The following is a 14,037-nucleotide window of genomic DNA, read 5'->3' on the forward strand; positions in this document are numbered from 1 at the left end:
CCGCTATCCCTGTATTCGGGTCCCCTTTTTTTTTTGTGATCATACTGCAGTTTAAGACACTCATGCAGTTCTTTAATTGTATTCAATGCAACATTTTTTAACTTAAAGGGCCTATTATTTTATTTGAGATTATTAAACGTTAAGTTTTATTAAGCTACCCATTATTTGTGAAATATTAAAACTTTACAGACCCAAAAGTCCTTTTAAGGACTATTGTGTGTGGCAGCAATATCTATGTTTAGCGAATCCTGCGCTAAATAGCGTGCAATAGTTAGGCCACTGCAGATGTAACACGCCAGAGTTGTGTTACGAAACTCTTTTACCCCGCTACAACCTGTTAAGGGCATTAACTTTGTCATCTTATGTAATTTCACATTATATTCTCATATACAGTACAGACCAAAAGTTTGGACACACCTTCTCATTCAAAGAGTTTTCTTTATTTTCATGACTATGAAAATTGTAGATTCACACTGAAGGCATCAAAACTATGAATTAACACATGTGGAATTATATACATAACAAACAAATGTGAAACAACTGAAAATATGTCATATTCTAGGTTCTTCAAAGTAGCCACCTTTTGCTTTGATCACTGCTTTGCACACTCTTGGCATTCTCTTGATGAGCTTCAAGAGGTAGTCCCCTGAAATGGTTTTCACTTCACAGGTGTGCCCTGTCAGGTTTAATAAGTGGGATTTCTTGCCTTATAAATGGGGTTGGAACCATCAGTTGCGTTGAGGAGATGTCAGGTGGATACACAGCTCATAGTCCTACTGAATAGACTGTTAGAATTTGTATTATGGCAAGAAAAAAGCAGCTAAGTAAAGAAAAACGAGTGGCCATCATTACTTTAAGAAATGAAGGTCAGTCAGTCAGCTGAAAAATTGGGAAAACTTTGAAAGTAAGGGCTATTTGACCATGAAGGAGAGTGATGGGGTGCTGCGCCAGATGACCTGGCCTCCACAGTCACCGGACCTGAACCCAATCGAGATGGTTTGGGGTGAGCTGGACCGCAGAGTGAAGGCAAAAGGGCCAACAAGTGCTAAGCATCTCTGGGAACTCCTTCAAGACTGTTGGAAGACCATTTCAGGGGACTACCTCTTAAAGCTCATCAAGAGAATGCCAAAAGTGTGCAAAGCAGTAATCAAAGCAAAAGGTGGCTACTTTGAAAAACCTAGAATATGACATATTTTCAGTTGTTTCACACTTGTTTGTTCTGTATATAATTCCACATGTGTTAATTCATAGTTTTGATGCCTTCATAGTCATGAAAATAAAGAAAACTCTTTGAATGAGAAGGTGTGTCCAAACTTTTGGTCTGTACTGTATGTGCATTCAAATCCTTGTTACATATATATTGCTGTAATTTCTATGTTTACCAGCAGGTGGCAGCTATGTGTTCAGCAAGGTCTTAGTCAATTTAGTGTTTCTAGACTGGAATAGTTTATTCCAGTTTAGCTCCCCCCTCTTTGAGCAGAGTGGGCTTGCCCATGTCCTGCTTCATGGGGAGGGAAGGAAGTTCAGTTAGTGTGTACCAGCCACCCCGGCTAGGGGAAGGCTGTGCGTGTAGGAGCTCCCAGATTCAGGGATCAAAAAGCCAGGATCTTGTCTCGGCTGAGACAATTGATCATCATCCCCAGCCTGAGCCTTGCGGCCTCAGCTGGTAGAAAGCAAGCAGCCACCTCCAGAACTCCAGGAAGAAGCATCCCCTGTGAGCACAATGGTGAGTACCGTCCAGAGACCCAGGAGAAGCCAAATTCCTCCTCAGCAAGTCAGTTCCCAAGACAGTAGAAGATAGTTAGTGCAGAAGATAAATTCCTGCCACATTTCAGAGCAACAAGCAGATGTCCTTTTCCTGCAAAGCTCCAAGCACATGATAGAGCAGAAGATAATTTCCTGCGACACATTGCCAATACCTGCTGGGACCCAAAGACTAAAGCTGTATCTCGCTTGGATGAAAGCTGCTTTAAGTAAAGACAAGTTTGAACTTTACCAAAGGTCTGGATCTCAATTACTGCTGCAAATTCCTCAATTACTCCTACTAGCACCACACAAATTTTATTGCAAGTGAGCCAGGTTCCAGGAGTCCAGCCGTACCAAGGTAGGAGACACCGTTGACACTATTGCCACTACCATACAGAGACATTACAACACTCTGGCATTCCTAACCTGGTACGTGAGTTACAACACCTTAAAGGGCCCTGTGACTGTACCCTGTGCACGCTGCAATTGGCGTCACGAACTAAACTATAAACTATCACCTACATCTGACCTAGCCATTGCATAATTTGGCGTCAGAGTGCATACCCCAATACAGCTCTACTGCACAGACAGTGACATTAGCTTCACCACATCTCCTGTGTAAAGTGTGCGCATCCAAAAAATATCTGTGACATCCAGTGTACTTTTTCCGCAGACGGTGTCCGCTGTGGACAGTGACATTAGCTGCGCCATTTCTCCAGTGTAAAGTGTGTGCATCCAAAAAATATCTGTGACATCCAGTGTACTTTTTCCGTAGACGGTGTCCGCTGCGGACAGTGACATTACCTGCACCACATCTCCAGTGTAAAGTGTGCCCATCTAAAAAATATCTGGGACATCCAGTGTACTTTTTCCGTAGACGGTGTCTGCTGTGGACAGTGACATTACCAGCGTCACATCTGCAGTGTAACGAGTGCACTCAAAAAATTTATCTGTGACATACAGTGTACTTTTTCAATAGACGGTGTCCGCTTCTGACAGTGACTTAACCAGTGACACATCTACAGTGTAACATGTGTGCTTAAAAAGTGTATCTGTGACATACAGTGTACTTTTTCAATAGACGGTGCCCGCTTCTAACAGTGACATTATCAGTGCCACATCTCCAGTGTAACGTGTGCGCATAAAAATGTTATCTGTGACATACAGTGTACTTTTTTCTTAGACGCTGCGGACAGTAACATTACCAGTGGTTGCTCTCCTGTATAACATTTCCTTATCCCAAATACCTGTGACATTCCCTGTAGTTTTTTATTAGCCGCTGGTGACAGCATTGACATTATCTGTGGGATATTTCCTGTGTGACATTTCCACATCCCAAATACCTTTTTAAATTTATTTGCGCATACACTTCCAAATCCTACACTACTGTACGTGTGACATACTTTCAAGCATATATAACATTTAGTATGAAGAAGGAGAGCAGTAAGGGATGGTGAAGTGGCCGTGATGCTGATGGTGCACGCAGAGGCCGTGACCCTGGGCGCGTTGAAACTGTGACTGCTGCTAGAGCGCAAGAAAAGCAATCATCCACGATACCTAGCCTCATGTCCCAGTTTGCAGGGTGGTGCAGGACACCACTCTTGAAGTCAGACCAGTGCGACCAGGTGGTCGGTTGGATTGCAGCAGATAATGCTTCCAGTCGCTTAAGCACGACCCTGTCTTCCACCAAGTCCAGTCTCAGTAGCCAAGAGTCTGCTCAACACAATCCTCACCCTGATCCTTCTTCCTCCCACCATGGAGAGTCTGGGCAAACAAGTGATCCCACACTCGGATAGTCCGAGGACCTCTTTTCAGCGCAATTCCTTGATTTGGCCCTCTCGCCAAGCACGCTTGAAGAGGGACAGATCTTGTGCCCTGATTCCCAGTCACAAGAAGATGACGGTGGGGAACAGCAATTACTGTTTATTGAGGTGGATGATGATGAGACGCAGTTGCCAATAAGTCAACGTCAAATACTGTCTCAAGAGGTTGATGAAGAGGATGAGACACAGTTGTCAATCACTGAGGTTGTGGTTAGTAAACAAGTAAAGGAGGATGAGCAGAGTGAGGAAGTGGAAGAGGAGGTGGTGGACGATGAAGGAACTGACCCAACCTGGGAAGGTGGAAAGCCGAGCGAGGACAGCAGTACAGAGGGGGAGGGATCTGCAGCACCGCAACAGGCTGGAAGAGGCAGTGGGTTGGCAAAAGGGAGAAGGCGGGCCACACCAACCAGGCCCACAACTGTTCCACGGAGCACCCCCTTGCGGAAATCTCCCTTACCAAGGGGTAGGTGTTCCGCATTATGGTGCATTTTTTAGGAAAGTGCGGACGACAAAAGAATAGTAATTTGCAACCTTTGCCGTATCAAAATGAGCCGGGGAGTGAACACTAGCAACCTCACCACCACCAGCATGATCCGCCACATGGCATCCAGGCACCGTAATAAGTGGGACAAACGCCTGGGTCCACAATCTGTGTCTGCGGGTCACACCACTGCCTCCTCTTCCCCTGTGTTATGTGCTGGCCAATCCGCTGTCGAAGGCGCAGGCCCGCATGCCTCCCACCCTGCACCTGGACCTTCGCAAGCACCATCAGCGACTACATCTACTTCCGTGTCCCAGCGCAGCGTCCAAATATCCTTACCCCAGGCCTTTGAACGCAAGCACAAATACCCAGTTACCCACCCACAGGCCATAGCACTTTCCAAATTACTGGCCCTGGAAATGTTGCCATTTAGGCTTGTGGACACCGAGGCCTTCCACAGCCTGATGTCGGCGGCTGTCTCGCGTTACGCAGTCCCCAGCCGCCACTATTTTTCAAGGTGTGCCATGCCCGCCTTACACCAACATGTGTCCCGTAACATCACACGTGCCCTGACCAACGAAGTTACTGGGAAGGTCCACTTAACCACGGACACATGGTCAAGTGCATTCGGCCAGGGACACTACATTTCCCTGACGGCACATTGGGTGAACGTTGTGGAGGCTAGGAGCGTGTCGTACCCTGGGATGGCACAGGTGCTACCGATGCCAAGGATTAAGGGCCCTAAATCCAAAAGGGTTTCCGCCAGCACCTACGTTAGTGGCTCCAACCCCCACTTCTCCTCCTCCGCCTCCTCCTCCACTTCCACCTCCGAATTATCCACATGCAGCACCAGTCAGCCATCAGTCAGTAGCTGGAAGCAGTGTAGCACTGCAGTGGCCGTGCTGAAGCTGATATGCTTAGGGGACAAACAGCACACCGCCGCAGAGCTGTGGCAGGGGATAAGAGACCAGACTGAGCTGTGACTCTCTCCACTCAACCTAGAACCAAGCATGGTTGTGTCTGATAATGGCCGTAACTTGGTGGCGGCTTTGGAGCTCGGCAAGCTCACACACATCCCATGCCTAGCCCACGTCTTAAACTTAGTGGTTCAGTGGTTTCTCAAAACCTACCCCAATTTGCCTGAGCTACCGGTGAAGGTGCGCCACGTGTGTGCACATTTCTACAAGTCATCGACAGCTTAAGCTGGTCTGTCAACGCTGCAGCAACGCTGGAAATTGCCAGCTCACCGGCTGTTGTGTGATGTGAGCACACGCTGGCACTCGATGTTCCACATGTTGGCCAGGCTTTGTGAGCAGAGGGTAGAAGTGGAATACCAGCTGCGACATGGTTGTCGCCTTTCCAGTCAGCTTCCGCTATTCACAAGGAGTGGGCATGGATGTCTGACCTCTGTGAGGTTTTAAGAAACTTTGAGGAATCAACACAGATGGTGAGTGGCGATAACGCTATTATCAGCGTAACCCTCCCACTTCTGTGTCTGCTCAAATGCTCGCTGCTCACAATTAAGGACGACGCTTTGCATGTGGTAGAGGTGGAAATGGGGGAAGACATTACACAGGGTGATAGCCAGACCACCCTCAGTTCGTCTTCTCGGCGAAAATGTGACGACGAAGAGTAGGAGGAGGAGCAGGAGACGGTTGCCTCCGCTACAGAGGGTAGTACCCATGGAAGTTTAATTCGATCTGTTCTGCGTGGGTGGGCAGAAGAGGATGAGGAGATTGAGAGTCATCCTCCTGATGATGACACCGAAGTCTTGCCTGTTGGTACTCTGGCACACATGGCTGACTTCATGTTAGGCTGCCTTTCCAGCGACCCACATGTTATACACATTTTAGACAACACGGATTACTGGTTGTTCACCCGTCTCGACCCCCGCTACAAAGAGAACTTCTCATCTCTCATTCCTCTGGTGGAGAGGACAAGCAAAACGGTTCCTTGTTGAAAAATTGCTCCAAAAATTTCCATCTGACAACACTGGCGGCAGAGTCCGCAGTTCCTTGGGCAACCGGGGAGGGGAGACAAGGGGAACACACAGCAGTTCCAACAGAGGCAGGGCAACACTCTCCAAAGCCTGGGACAGTTTTATGACACCCCGCCAGCACCCTCACCCTGATGCGCGTCCTACTGTCACAAGGAGGGAAAAAGTTTGGAAGATGGTGATAGTACATAGCAGACCGTGTCAGCGTTCTCAATGATCCCTCAGTGCCTTACAACTACTGGGTGTCCAAGCTGGACACGTGGCCCGAACTGGCGCTCTACGCCTTGGAGGTGCTGGCCTGCCCTGCCGCCAGCGTTTTGTCTGAGCGGGTATTAAGTGCTGCTGGTGGCATTATAACAGATAAGTGTATCCGCCTGTCAACTGAAAATGCTGACAGATTGACTCCTATAAAAATTAACAAGGCCTGGATTGACCCTGACTTCTCGACTCCACCAGAGGAAAGCTGATGAACATAAAGGCACTTTAAATGTGTTGTTTATAATGTACTGAATACATTGTATTCCCATGCATCCCTTCCACCACAAAAAGAGTATATGGTTGAATCTTCCTTTTCTCATCCTCCTCCTCCTCTTCCATCATATCAACATGCTTATTCGTCGCATATAATGCCACTGCATATATGCCCTCACATATAATGTTTTACAGGGTCAGCTCACCTGCAGGTCCTCGCATATAAATATTTAGAGGGTCAGTTCACCAACAGGCCGTCACCTACAATCTTTTACAGGGTCAGCACACCTGCAGGCCCTCACCTACAATCTTTTACAGGGTCAGCTCACCTGCAGGCCCTCGCATATAATGTTTTACAGGGTCAGCTCACCTGCAGGCCCTCACCTACAACCTTTTAGAGGGTCAGCTAACCAGCAGTCCCTCACCTACAATCTTTTACAGGGTCAGCTCACCTGCAGGCCCTCACATATAATGTTTTACAGGGTCAGCTCACCTGCAGGCCCTCGCATATAATGTTTTACAGGGTCAGCGCACCTGCAGGCCCTCGCATATAATGTTTTACAGGGTCAGCTCACCTGCAGGCCCTCGCATACAATGATTTACAGGGTCAGCTCACCTGCAGGCCCTCACCTACAATCTTTTACAGGGTCAACTCACCTGCAGGCCCTCGTATATAATGTTTTACAGGGTCAGGTCACCTGCAGGCCCTCACCTACAACCTTTTAGAGGGTCAGCTTACCAGCAGGCTCTCACCTACAATCTTTTACAGGGTAAGCTCACCTGCAGGCCCACGCATATAATGTTTTACAGGGTCAGCTCACCTGCAGGCCCTTACCTACAATCTTTTTCAGGATCAGCTCACCTGCAGGCTTTTACCTACAGCCTTTTAGAGGGTCAGCTCAGCAGCAGACCCTCACCTTTAATGTTTTAGAGGGTTAGCTCAGCAGCAGGCCCTCGCCCCTAATGTTTTAGATGGTCAGATAAGCAGGCCCTTGCTCTAAATGTTTTTGAGGGTCACCAGCAGGCCATCAATCATAATTTTTAAAGGGTGTGTATGATGCCCTCCTTTATGTGTAACAAAGGGTGTATTGGAGTAACGGTCGCCCGGTTCCTTGTCATTTTTGGCAGCCCTTTCACTTAGTGCATAGGCTTTATAAGTGTAGGAGTCCCACTACCTGAACAATTGTACTACAATGTGAATGAGGCCCTCCTTTATGTGATATACAGGTTGTATCAGAGTGCCTCTTGCTTGTAATTTTTGGCAGCTCTTGCACTTTATATACAAGTAAATATACCGAAAGAATGTTTCCTAACAATTTTTTTGCTAAAATCTATTTTATCTTTGGTTTTGGGCGTATTATTGTCAGTCTGTAAAAGTGGCGTACTACTCGGACAACATCGTTCCCAGCAGCAACCTGGGAGTCCAAGATGCATCCAGACATCCTCCCCATGCTGTTCCAGAACCATTTCGGTGGTGTTTCCATCAATTTCTGACCTCTTCCTATGAACCAGAAACCCTCCCCTCTTCAGAGCAGGGGGTGCCTGGTTTAATGCTCGGGTTCTCCCATTGACTTTCCTTGTGCTCCCTGAACGTATCTCACACCCCAACCACCACCAGGCATGAAATCCCAAAGTTCAGGGTGTGCCAAGAGGGAAGAAGGGTTGTGCCCATCTGGCCCAGGGAGCGAGAAAAAGTCACCATGAGGAGTATAACCACTCTTGTTTTCACCTGTACAACACCTGAGAACAGGCATCTGGTAGAGAACATACAGTTGGTGATGATGGGTTTTCATGGGCTCGACATTATTATTGCAGCTGTCATTTTGGGGCATGTTGTTGTTCTGTGGGTGAGGTTGTGAATCATTTGTTGTCTCATTGGTTTTTACTCCTGCTGCAACCAGATGAAATCAGCGCAATAACCCTGGGCCCTTCAATTCAACAGAGGAAGACCCCTGTTCTGGACTTTCATCCACTAGCTAACATGCAGAGAGTCAACAGAGGGTCTTGCTCTGAAGGACCTGCCATGTTACTGCATAACACAACTAGACCAATATTTTCAAAAGGAGCTGAGCTCTTGCTTCATTTGCCATATGATGCCACTGCTGGGAACTGAACAGTTGCTGCGGGGATCCCCCACAGATTACAGCTGATTGCAGGGGATTCCAGCAATGGGACCCCATGTGATCATCACAGCGGAGTTTTATAACAAAAACAATTGTCCAAAGTAGACAACCTGTTGAGGGTACTTCCACACGGGGTGCATAAACTGCTGCCTTTTTGCTGTAGATTTTTGGGTGAAAAATCCACAGCAACAAAGTGAATTAGATTTAAACAAATCTGATATCTCACAGAGAGCCCATCAAAATCCTGGACATCCCCTTTAAGCAGAAGGAAGTAGGCTAAGGTTGGCTTACTGTATATTACAAAAGGCATATACACGTAGCTAAGTTCATGATTCCTTAGAGTAGCAGAAACACATTGGCATCTGGTCTATCACCTTCTGATTCATGTCTGGTCTATTCTTGTGACTAATATTAGGTTTATAATAGGTCATCATTAGTATGTTAATCTCATGCTTAGTGTGTAAATGAAGACTGTCACTTATGTGTATTTAATTCTCCACATTATTCATGTAAACTTTTTTAGCATTGGCCATTAACTACACATTTTGTCTTCTAGGCAGTTGGTGTTACCAGGACAAACAGTTAAATTTACATACAGAACCAATACAATATGTTGATCAGCCATAACATTAAAGCTATTGACAAATGAAGTGAAGAATATGGATTATCTGGCAACAATGGCAACTGTCACGTGGTGGAATATTTTAGGCAGCAAGTGAATAGTCAGTTCTTGAAGGTGAGTTGCAAGCGGAAAATGGCCACGTGTAAGACCTAAGAGAATTTGATATGGGACAAATTGTGTAGACTATGGGGTCAGAGCATCTCCAAAACTTTAGTACCCACCAAAAGTGGTCGAAGGACGGACAACCGGTGAACCCCCGACAGCAGTGTCTAGTAAAGCTATAATTTTGCTGATCACTCTGCTGTCTTGTCACACTGATGCTTTCTTGAAGCAGTTTTTGGGTTTCTGAAGATCTCTCCAGGGTGTTGGTCTCACACGAGAATTGGATATCGTTCCATATGGTGAAGGAAGCACATGCCAGAGCAAGTAGGAGATCTGACATGTGCCTCCTCTCCCTTCACTTTCTGAATCGGAACTCTCTCCCCTGGCAGGAAGCAGGACCAGCCCACGTCTACTAAGACAGTAAGAACAGGGTGGTTAGCCCCCTTCCTGCCAACCATACGTTAAATATGAAACATTAACAATTGCAGATACCCCCAGGACTAGGTTACTGCACAAGCAGTTGGGGCCTAAGAGGGACTCTACTTCAGCTGTATATCTATACGGACAGTATGGAAAGCAACTTTATTTAAAAGGTTTAGCAGCCATTCTGGATTAGTGAAGGACAACTGCATGTGAAGGAAATGCACGTGTACTGTTTTTTGGACTACATCACCTTGACTATTGATAAAAGCCTCAGTTCCCTGGGTCATATTGAAAAGAGACAGATACAAGTCTGTTAAAGGACTACACCCCGCAGTGGGTATTGTAGAACCACACTGTGAGAGGATATTGCCTTTGAGAATATAGTGCTTCACCAAATCTGGCCTCATTGTAAATTGCCTCCTTCTGCCCTCGTGTACCTACCTCACACCCCACAATGCTCCAACACCAAGGGCACCCCAATTGCTACCAGGCGGGAGACTCCTAAACCAGGTTGTGCCCCAAGGGGAAGAAAGGGTTCTGTGCTTTCCTTCACTGTGCATGTAGCCCCTAGGTGAGCGCTGGAGCGGGAGCTACCACCATCTTCTGGACTACCACTCCTATCCTTTCCACCTACCCTTGCGAGGCCTGACATTGCACATGTTGCTGAAAAGGTTACAGCTAGTTCTGATAGAAAGATATCAGTACACACAGGGCATTCCAGCATGCTAAATATGGGACTATGGAGCCGCAGACCGGTCAGAGTGTCCATGCTATCTCATGTCCACCACAAAAAGGCCTACAATGGACACATGAGTATCAGGACTGGACTATGGAGCAATGGAAAATAGTGGCTTGGTCTGGTTTGTTTTTTCTGTTGTGAGCCAATCTATTTAAGGCTACATTCACACAAACGCATATTTTCTTTTTTTACTTAAATTTGTTATTGAGAAAACAGTATTACATCCATAGCTGTAACAAATCAAATGATTTATATCACAATACTCCTAATCCACGCGGGATCTAGAGATAATCGAAGGATTGTAAATGGTACATACAGTCCTGATCAAAAGTTTAAGACCACTTTAAAAAGGCAAAAAATCATATTTTACATTGTTGGATCTTAACAAGGTTCCAAGTAGAGCTTCAACATGCAACAAGAAGAAATGGGAGGGAGACAAAACATTTTTTGAGCATTCAATTAATTGAAAATAACGATTAAACTGAAACAGGTTGTTTTTCAGCTGATCTAAATTTTAGGACCACATGCCTTTAAAAGGCCAAATCTGTGCAAAGATGTGGATTCATTGTCATTTTCTGTCAGGTAGTCACACGTTGTGATGGCAAAGGTAAAAAAAACTCTCCCTTTTTTAACGTGGTCGAGTTGTTGAACTGCATAAGCAGGGTCTCTCACAGCGCGCCATCGCTGCTGAGGTGGGACGCAGTAAGATAGTCATTTGGAATTTCGTGAATGATCCTGAGGGTTATGGAACAAAAAAGTCAAGTGGAAGACCCAAAAAAATTTCATCAGCACTGAGCCAGAGGATCCAATTGGCTGTCCGTCAAGACACTGGACGATCCTCGACCCAAATTAAGGCCCTTACTGGTGCTGACTGCACCCCCATAACCATCAGACAGCATCTGAGACTGAAGGGCTTCAAAAACAAAAAACGTCTTCAAAGACCGCGTCTCCTTGAACGCCACAGAACTGCTCGTTTGGACTTTGCAAGAGAGCACCAAACATGGGACATTCAAAGGGTGAAGAAAGTTTTATTCTCTGATGAGAAAAAATGTAACCTTGATGGTCCTGATGGTTTCCAACATTACTGGCATGACAAGCAGATCCCACCTGAGATGTTTTCTACGCGCCACAGTGGAGGGGGCGCCATAATGGTCTGGGGTGCTTTTTCCTTCAGTGGAACAATGGAGCTTCAGGAAGTGCAGGGGCGTCAAACGGCCACTGGCTATGTCCAGATGTTGCAGAGAGCATTCCTCATGACTGAGGGCCCTCGTCTGTGTGGTAACGACTGGGTTTTTCAACAGAACAACGCTACAGTACACAATGCCCGCAGGACAAGGGACTTCTTCCAGGAGAATAACATCACTCTTTTGGCTCATCCTGCGTGTTCCCCTGATCTAAATCCAATTGAGAACCTTTGGGGATGGATGGCAAGGGAAGTTTACAAAAATGGACAACAGTTCCAGACAGTAGATGGCCTTTGTGCGGCCGTCTTCACCACTTGGAGAAATGTTCCCACTCACCTCATGGAAACGCTTGCATCAAGCATGCCGAAACTAATTTTGAAAGTGATAAACAATAACGGCGGAGCTACTCATTACTGAGTTCATGTTTGGAAGTTGGATTTCTGATTTGGGGGGGTTTAGTTTATTTTTTGGAGGTGAGGTCCTAAAGTTTTGATCAGCTGAAAAACAGCCTGTTTCAGTTTATTCGTTGTTTTCATTAAATTGAATGCTCAAAAAATGTTTTGTCTCACTCCCATTTCTTCTTGTTGCATGTTGAAGCTCTACTTTGAACCTTGTTAAGATCCAGCCATGCTAAATAGGATTTTGCCATTTTTCAAGTGGTCTTAAACTTTTGATCAGGACTGTATATACAGTATATACTTAGAAATGTGGCCCAATAATGTCCCCCAAGCGCGGGTGTCCCCACCAGCTGGTTAATTCTCCTGCAGGAACATACCAGCGCGCCTGCAGGGGGGAGATGCCGATAAATGGACAATTTCTGGACAGTTTCTGTCACTTCAATAGGACAAAGGATCAATAGAGATCCTCTGCCTTTTGATAAAACATCTCTGGCAGGGCCAAACAAAGAGTTCCCCTGCCCCTGTATGCCGTGTACCTCCAGCGCTGTAATTACAGCATCAGAGGTATGCGGTCACTTCATAGGCGGAAGGATCAAAGCATCATATCACTGCTACAACCCACGTGTACTTGGCTGCAGGCGTGCATGCACGTCTGCAGCGCAGGAGGCGCAGGAGCGAGCACCGCAGGGTTTAAATAACACAGCGGGGCTGGGCTCATGAGGTAAGTTGAGCTGAGCAGCCCGATCTAGAAGCGAGGATCCCTGCGTTGCCCCACTGCCACCAATCATTCCTGATAACCCCTGAACCCCTGCATTATATTGACCCCTTCAATACCCCTGCCCTCTGCTGCCTATATCCCTGGCCTGCATTGTCCTGTAATTAACCATTTCAGGGCCACTCCTGTAACCCCTGATTGTGTTTAACCCCTTGTTTTCCCCATAGGGACAATGTGTAGCCAGGTGGGTGCGAGCTGCTGCTATTGTGTGTATGTAAGTATGTTATTTAGGTAATTTGTGGGGTGGAATTGTAATTGGGAGTGTGTTGTGTTAGCATAGTTTAGGTGTATTGTAGTGTTTTACTGTATTGCGGCGTATGTCTATATGTATATATATATATTTATAACCATTGATATAAATATATATGAATATAGTAGTATTAATAGACTGTAGACTTGTATTTGTTAATAAATACTTTTATTGTTTAAAATACAGTTTTATAGTCTTTTGTAGTCACCACAGTAATAATCCATCACACGTAGTTCAGGAAGGAGGTATAGCAACAGGTAGTTAGTGTTTATAGCATAAATAGGCAGTCATCTATACTGTAGACGACTCATGCCTATTTATGAATATTAATTATTATATTATCCCAAAATATGAATAATTAATATTTCCTTTAACAGGACGAAAGTTTGCAGGAGTTGTCGGATCTTTGCCTGGTTTAGGAAGAGTAACTACATGCGCCATAAGCATCTCTTCGGGGAATTTACTATATGCAGCAGCTTTGTTAAAAACTTTCGCTAGAGATGGTGTTTATAGTAGGCATTAGTAAACCCGTCTAGTCCTGGGGCTTATTTTAATGGCAGGGATTTGAAACAGATTTTCTCAACCGTGATAGGAAGTGACAGGGCATGAACCTGTTCTGATGATAATTGGGGTAGATTAACGGCGTCAAGAAAGGAGGTGATTGGGTGTGGGGTTTGATTATCGCTTTGTAGATTATAATGAGACTCATCAATCTGTTTAAATTGGTCTACTATTAGTCTGGGGTCTATAATCTTGTTTTCTTGTTTGTCTAATAAGTAGCCAATGAGATAAGGGGTGGTTTGTTTAAGCCTTCTGGTTAAAAAGGCTCCTGCTTTATTATTATGTACATAGCATTGTAACTTGTATCTTTTAAGGAGATATTTGTGTTGGGATGACAGTATCG

The sequence above is a fragment of the Bufo bufo genome, chromosome 1, assembly GCF_905171765.1.
Source record: "Bufo bufo chromosome 1, aBufBuf1.1, whole genome shotgun sequence".
NCBI classification, from domain to species: Eukaryota; Metazoa; Chordata; class Amphibia; order Anura; family Bufonidae; genus Bufo; species Bufo bufo.